This window comes from Lagenorhynchus albirostris, chromosome 2 (assembly GCF_949774975.1).
Source record: "Lagenorhynchus albirostris chromosome 2, mLagAlb1.1, whole genome shotgun sequence".
NCBI classification, from domain to species: domain Eukaryota; kingdom Metazoa; phylum Chordata; class Mammalia; order Artiodactyla; family Delphinidae; genus Lagenorhynchus; species Lagenorhynchus albirostris.
In genome coordinates, this window is record NC_083096.1 from 29,668,261 (window position 1) to 29,677,192 (window position 8,932).

Here is an 8,932-nt window from a genome sequence, read left to right on the forward strand (position 1 = left end):
TCTTGTTATTAAGACTGGTCAGGAATTTCAGCTAAATGGTCCTCATGGATTGTCTTTTTTTGCATCAAATGCTAGAAACATTAGAATCTAATTTGTGCATTAACTCTAGGGGAGATGGTTAATATTATGCTTTTTATAAATTCACTCATGGTTTCATATTATCTTTCCACTTCTTTGTCTTCTTTAACCCCATTTTAAAAGCATATTTTAAATTTTTTGTGCATATTTTTGAATTGAGGGTTTCTTTAAAATGGAGCATGATGTGTAAAATAAAGTAAGAACATAAATGAAGATGCTTTCTCCCTGGTGAGGGCAGACAGACTTCAGAACGGTTTTTCCCTGGTGAGGAACTAGAGTTAGACATCATTCAATAGTGACCCTTGTGGATAAGTATGGTTAGAGTTGCTAGAAGAATTTGTTAGGAATTTTTATTTATTTATTTACAATAGGTAATATTACATTCACATGGTATGAAATACAAGAGGCACAAAAGGGTATACAGTGAATAGTCATTTTTCTTCTAATCCTGTCCCTTGGCCACCTATTTCTCCTGCCCAGAGACATCCACTGTTTTGGTGTCTGGGTTTCCCTACTCTTCTGTAAACAGCACTCTCTTCTCTCTCTCTCTCTCTCTCTCTCTCTCTCTCTCTCTCTCTCTCTCTCTCTCCTCCTCCTCCCTTCCTTTTCATAAATAGTGGCCAATTTTACATACTTTTCCACGCTCTATTTTTTCATTTACAACATAACCTCAAGAATTCCAACATACAGAGAACAGTTTCATTTGTTTTTTAAAATTGTGGACTGTAACACAAAAAACTAAAGTATATAAAACACAAGTGTAGAGTACAATAACTTATTGTAAAGCAAGCACCCATGTATTCACTACTCAGGCTACAAAAAATCATTGCCAGAACCCCAAAAGTCTACATGTGTTCCCTGCTGATCACCACCCTCTTCACAGAGGTAACCACCATTCATACAAGTATCCTTAAAATACTTTAGGTTTGCACTTTTGCCTCATTTTAAACTTTACTGTAAATGAATTTATGTTGGGTTTTTTTCTTTGAAATTTGCTTTTTTTCTCAATATTATGCTTCTTAAGATCCATCTGTGTTATTCCATGGAGTTCTAGTTCACTCGTTTTCATGTATCCATTCTACTGCTGATGGATATTTGGGTGTTTCCAATTTTTTAATATTTTGAATAATACTGCTGCTTGACCAACCTTGTATATACAATGTAGTGCACATACATATGAGTATGTATAGGAATTACATACTGGTTATGCATATTTTTAACTTTCCAAAATAAACCACAGTTATGTTCCAAAGTATTATACTAACTTTTACTTGACACAGTGTACAGAAATGTCTCTTCTGCTACATCCTCATCAGCATGTACTTCGTTAGTACATCTAGTTTTTGCTGGTCTGGTGGGTGTGTACTGTATCTCACTGTCATTTTAATTTGCATTCTTTGATTATTAATGAAGTTGGGCACCTTTTCTCCTGTTCATTCACATTTGCTTTTCTTCCTCTGTATAGTGTTCATTTTTCTTTTGGGTAGTCTTCTTTTTTTAACTGACACTGGATATGAGTTTTATTCTTTTTATCTATTGCAAATAACTTCTTATACTCTGTAGCTTGCCTTTTTGCTTTCTTAATGATGTGTTTTGATGGAAAGATATTCTGAATTTTAACATATCAAATATTATCAACCTTTTCCCTTATGGGTTTGTTTTGATGGTTATTTATTTGGGGGGAGTAGGTACTCATGTTATCTAATTTCCATACAAGCATTTTAAACTGAGTGCTCAAAATTCTTCTTGAAAATTAAAAAAAAACTGCAGGAGGGAGATCAAGATGGCAGAATAGAAGGATGTAGAACTCACCTCCTCCCACAAATACATCAGAAATACATCTACATGTGGAACAATTCTCACAGAATACCTACTGAATGTTGACAGAAGATCTCATACAACCAAAGCTTCAAGAGAGATTACCATGTAATCAAGTAGAATGAAAGGGGGAGAAAAAGGAATTGGTAGGGGACCCGCATCCCTGGGAGGGAGCTGTGAAAGAGGAGAATTTCCCAGGAGCACCCTTCAACAGCTGAGATAACAGCCAGGATACATAGGGAGCTTCAGAGGCTCAGAGGAGAGTGCAGCAGCAGAATTGTGGCAGGCAGAACAGAGTGAGACCAGCACAGACAGTCCTGGTCACCTCCCAGCACTCCCCAGACTGAAATGCATGTCTGCTGGTGTGCAGGAGCTGGCTACTGAAATTTGGGCTTCAGCAGACAGACTTGGGGAGGGGATTGGGGTTGGCTCCATGGAGACAGCCTGAGGGGGCTGGAGTGTGGTCTGAGCAGCAACCACAGGTGTACTCAGGACTGGTCCTGGTCCACCATAGAAGCCCCATTGTTAACACAAGCATGAAGGGGGGACACTGCCCTGCCATAGCAGCTTCATTCTCAGCATGCTCACAGTGGGCATGGCTCCACCTCTACAAACTCTAGGAGTGTGCAAGCAACAGTGGGTTGTCCACATGCAGAGGCAGAGCTGAAATCTGAGCCAATCCCCAGGGGCTGCATGACTTAGAAAGAAGGGCTGAAATCTGAGCCATGTGTCAGCAGCTGTGTGATCCACAGATTTATGCCACCAGTGGCAGCTTTGTGAACTCAGTGCCTGCTGGACATCCAAGTGGATTACTGGTGCTCCCGAAACTGGGGTGGGTCCAGTGATAGCAGCTGCAGTCTTTGCAGGTGGGCACATGGAGAGGCAGAGCTGGGGACTGGACTGATTCCATAGCTCCCATGGCAGGTATAAGTGCACAACTGTGGTTGTCCTGATGCCTAACTTCAGCAAATCTGCACTGATGAATCTGCACTGGTGGCTTTGTGAGCACAGTGTCTGAAGAACACCCAGGCCAATCACCTGCATTCCCATGGTTGAGGTGGGGCTGAGGGCAGTGTCAAAAACCATGTACTTTGTGAGCCCGCACAATGGGTGACAGACACCACAGAGTGCACTTCCTAGTGGACGGCTCCTAGGGAGGAGTGGCTCCTCTTCAGGCAAAAGTGCTCCAGTCCCACCTACCTCACACTGCAGCCGAGAAACAGATATGGGATCTTCTGCTCCAACAACTGGGGAGCAGACCCTACCCCCAACAGGGCTGTGACAACCACAGACAAAGAGGAGGCCCCACTCAACATCTAGTGCAGGCTGTGTTCACCACAACACCAATCACACAACCTATCAAAGGGATAAAGAGCAGCACACACTGAGGAAAGATATGGCAGGCATTCATACTAAAAATAGCTCTTACACAAAAAATATTAGACTCATGCGTGCTACACAGGGATGCTCCCACGTAAAAACAGCCTTTCAAGAACATAGTAGATAACTGCTTCTCCTAAATTCATAGAGAAACATAAGTAAAATGAAGAAGCAGAGGAACCAGTCTCAGTTAAACAATCAAGAGAATTCCCCTGAAAGAACAAACAATGAAACAGAACTCTCTAGTCTATTAGATCCTGAGTTCAGAAAAGAGGTAACAGAAATACTGAAGGAATTAAGAAAGGCTATTGATAGAAATGTAGATCACTGTAAAAAAGAACTAGAAACTATAAAGAGAAGACAATTAAAATTAGAAAATTCGGGGCTTCCCTGGTGGCACAGTGGTTGAGAGTCCGCCTGCCAATGCAGGTGACATGGGTTCGTGCCCCGGTCCGGGAAGATCCCACATGCCGTGGAGCGGCTGGGCCTGTGAGCCATGGCTGCTGAGCCTGTGCGTCCGGAGCCTGTGCTCCACAATGGGAGAGGCCACAACAGTGAGAGGCCCGCATACCGAAAAAAAAAAAAAAATTAGAAAATTCATTTGCCAAAATGAAAGCTGCACTAAAGGCAATAAATACAAAACTAAATAATGCAGAAGAACGAATAAATGATCTGCAAGATAAAAAAATAGAAAACATGCAATAAGAACAGAAGACACAAAGATATATGAAAAAAAAATGAAAGCACTATACGAGACCCATGGGATAATATAGTGTCCCAATCTACACATAATAGGGATCCCAGAAGGAGAAGAAAGAGATGAAGGGATTAAAACTGCATTTGAATAACTTATGCCTGAAAACTTCCCAAACATAAAGAAGGAAACAGATATCCAGATACAGGAAGCACACAGGGTCCCAAACAAGATGAGCCTAAACAGACCTACACCAAGATGCATTGTAATTAAAATGGCAAAAGTCAAAGATAAAGAGAGGATTATAAAGGCAGCAAGAGAAAAACAAAGAGTTGGTTACAAGAGAAGCCCCATAAGGCTATCAGCTAATTTCTCTACAGAAAGTTTGCAGGCCAGAAGGGAATAGCAAGATATATTCAAAGCACTGAAAGGGAAACACTTGCAACATAGGATACTCTAACCAGCAAGATTATCATTTAGAATAGAAGAGATAAAAATTTCTCAAATAAGCAAAACCTAAAAGAATACAGCAATACTAAACCTATCCTAAAAGAAATATTGAAAGTTCTTCTCTAAATAGAAAAGAAGCAAGAAACTACAGGAAAGAGAAAATCACAGTTGGAATGTAAATCACTCAAATAAGCCAGTACACAGATTAAAAAGAAAAAAAAAAAGCAAAAAAATTCTTATGAAAGAGCAGATAACTACAATGAACAGCAAAAGGATAAACATGAAGATGTGAAAGGGGACATCAAAATCATCAAATGTGGGGTTGGGGAGCTAAGAAAATGTAGATTTATTTTTTAGAATGTGTTTGACCCTATATGACTACCAGTCTAAAGCAAGTAGATATAGTAATGGGTTAGCATACTTGAAAAACAGGATAACTACAAATCAAAAACATACAATAGATTTACAGAAATCAAAAAGCAGAGAACACAATCATAATGCAAAAGAAATCCATCAAACCACAAAAGGAAAAACAAAAAGAAAAATAAAGGAAGAAAGAAAAAATACAAAATCAACTGGAAAATAAGGTTTAAAAAGGGAAGAAATACATATCTAATCAAATTTACCTTAAATGTTAATGGATTAAATGCTCCAATCAAAAAACAGAATGGCAGATTGGATAATAAAACAAGAGCCTACAACTTGCTGTCCTTATGGCGAATGACACACAGATTGAAAGTGAGGCGATGGAAAAAGATATTTCATGAAATGGAAATGACAAGAAAGTGGGGGTAGCAAAAGTCATGTCAGACAAAATAGACTTTAAAACGAAGGACATAAAGAAAGATAAAGAAGGACACTACATAATGATAAAGGGATCAGTAAAAGGCTATTACACTCATTAACATATATGCAGCCGATATAGGAACACCTAAATACATAAAACAAATACTAAGAGACATAAAGGGAGAAATTGAATGGAATATTATCATATTAAGAGAGTTTTACACCCCACTAACATCAGTGGACAGATCTTCAAGAAAAAATCAGTAAGGCAACAGAGATCCTAAAAGACACAATAGAACAGTTAGACTTGATATGTTCAGGACATTACATGCAAAAAAGACCAGAGACTCCATTTCGTGAGAACACCAAAATCACAACTAACTGCTGAACAATCATCAACAGGAAGACACTGGAACTTACCAAAAAAGACACCCACATCCAAAGACAAAGGAGAAGCTGCAATGAGATGGTAGGAGGGGTACAATCACAATAAAATCAAATCCCATAACCACTGGATGGGTGACTCACAAACTGGAGAACAATTATACCACAGAAGTCCACCCACTAGAGTGAAGGCTCTAAGCCCCACATCAGGCTTCCCAACCTGGGGGTCTGGCAACAGGAGGAGGAATTCCCAGAAAACTGGACTTTGAAGGCTAGCGGGATTTGATTGCAGGACTTCAACAGGACTGGGGAAAACAGAGACTCCATGCTTAGAGGGCACACACAAAACAGTGTGTGCATGAGACCCCAAGGGAAAGGAGCAGTGACCCCGTAGGAGACTGAATGAGACCTAGATGCTAGTGTTGGAGGGTCTCCTGCAGAGGCGGGGGGTGGCTGTGGCTCACTGAAGGGACAAGGACAGTGGCAGCAGAAGTTCTGGGAAGTACTCCTTGGCATGAACCGTCCTGGAGTCCACCATTAGCCCCACCAAAGAGCCTGTAGCCTCCAGTGATGGGTCACCTCAGGCCAAACAACCAACAAGGAGGGAACATAGCCCCACCCATCAGCGGGCAAGTGGATTAAAGATTTACTGAGCTCTGCCAACCAGAGCAACAGCCAGCTCTACCCACCACCAGTCCCTCCCATCAGGAAGCTTGCACAAGCCTCTTAGATAGCCTCATCCACCAGAGGGCAAACAGCAGAAGCAAGAAGAACTACAATTCTGCAGCCTGTGGAAAGAAAACCACATTCACAGAAAGATAGACAAAATGAAAAGGCAGAGGACTATGTACCAGATGAAGCAATAAGATAAAACCGCAGAAAAATAGCTAAATGAAATGGAGGCAGGCAACCTTCCAGAAAAAGAATTCAGAATAATGATAATGAAGATGATCCAAGAACTCGGAAAAAGAATGGAGGCAAATATCGAGAAGATGCAACAAATGTTTAACAAAGACTTAGAAGAATTAAACAACAAATAAACAGAGATGAACAATACAATAACTGAAATGAAAAATACACTAGAAGGAATCAATAGCAGAACAACTAAGGCAGAGAATGGATAAGTGACCTGGAAAAGAGAATGGAGAGAAATCAATGCCATGGAACAGAATAAAGAAAAAAGAATGAAAAGAAATGAAGACAGCCTAAGAAATCTCTGGTATAACATTAAATGCACCAACATTCACATTAGAGGGGTCCCAGAAGGAGAAGAGAGACAAAAAGGACCCAAGAAAATATTTGAAGAGATTATAGTTGAAAACATCCCTAAAATGGGAAATGAAATATCCACCAAAGTCCAGGAAATGCAGAGAGTTCCAGGCAGGATAAACCCAAGGAGAAACATGCCGAGACACATAGCAATCAAATTGACAATCATTAAAGACAAAGAAAAATTATTAAAAGCAACAAGGGAAAAACAACAAATAACATACAAGGGAACTCGCATAAGGTTAACAGCTGATTTTTCATCAGAAACTCTACAAGCCAGAAGGGAATGGCATGATATATTTAAAGTGATGAAAAGGAAGAAGCTACAACCAAGATTACAGCACCCAACAAGGATCTCATTCAGATTCGACAGAGAAATGAAAAGCTTTACAGAAAAGCAAAAGCTAAGAGAATTCAGCACCACCAAACCAGCTCTACAACAAATGCTAAAGGAACTTCTCTAGGTGGGAAACACAAGAGAAGAAAAGGACCTACAAAAACAAACTCAAAACAATTAAGAAAATGGTAATAGGAACATACATATCAATAATTACCTTAAACGTGAATGGATTAAATGCTCCAACCAAAAGACACAGGCTGGCTGAATGGATACAAAAACAAGACCCATACATATGCTGCCAACAATAGACCCACTTCAGATCTAGGGACACAAACAGACTGAAAGTGAGGGGATGGAAAAAGATATTCCACGCAAATACAAGTCAAAAGAAAGCTGGAGTAGCAATACTCATATCAGATAAAATAGACTTTAAAATAATGTTACAAGACAAAGGAAGGACCCTACATAATGATCAAGGGATCAATCCAAGAAGAAGATATAATGACTGTAAATATCTATGCACCCAAAATAGGAGCACCTCAATACATAAGGCAAATGCCAACAGCCAAAAGAGGAAATAGACAGTAACAAACAAACAAGGAAACAAAATTATCAACAAATAATTCTTGGGGACTTTAACACCCCATCTCAGAATAAAAGCAATATGATCATCCCAATAGATGCAGAAAAAGCTTTTGACAAAATTCAACACACATTTATGATAAAAACTCCAGAAAGTGGGCATAGAGGGAACCTACTTCAACATAATAAAGGCCATATATGACAAACCCACAGCAAACATCATTCTCAATGGTGAAAAACTGAAAGAATTTCTTCTAAAATTTGGAACGAGACAAGGATGTCCACTCTCACCACTACTATTCAACATAGTTTTGGAAGTCCTAGTCATGGCAATCAGAGAAGAAAAAGAAATAAAAGGAACACAAATTGGAAAAGAAGTAAAACTGTCACTGTTTGCAAATGACATGATACTATACATAAAAACCCCTAAAGATGCCACCAGAAAACTACTAGAGCTAATCATGAATTTGGTAAAGTTGCAGGATACAAAATTAATGCACATAAATCTCTTTCATTCCTATACACTAACAATGAAAGATCAGAAAGAAATTAAGGAAACAATCCCATTCACCACTGCAACAAAAAGAATAAAATACTTAGGAATAAACCAACATAATGAGGTAAAAGACCTATACTCAGAAAACTATAAGACACTGATGAAAGAAATCAAAGATGACACAAACAGATGGAGAGATACACCATGTTTTTGGATTGGAAGAATCAGTATTGTGAAAATGACTATACTCCACAAAGGAATCTACATATTCAATGCAATCCCTGTCAAATTACCAATGGCATTTTTTACATAACTAGAATAAAAAATCTTAAAATTTGTATGGAGGTACAAAAGACCCCATATAGCCAAAGCAATCTTGAGGGAAAAAAATGGAGCTGGAGGAATCAGAGTCCCTGACTTCAGACTATACTACAAAGCTACAATAATCAAGACAATATCGTACTGGCACAAAAACAGAAATATAGATCAATGGGACAGGATAGAAAGCCCGGAGATAAACTGACACACCTATGGTCAACTAATCTATGACAAAGGAGGCAAGGGGACACAATGGAGAAAAGACAGGCTCTTCAATAAGTGGTGATGGGTAAACTGGACAGCTACATGTAAAACAATGAAATTAGAACACTCCCTA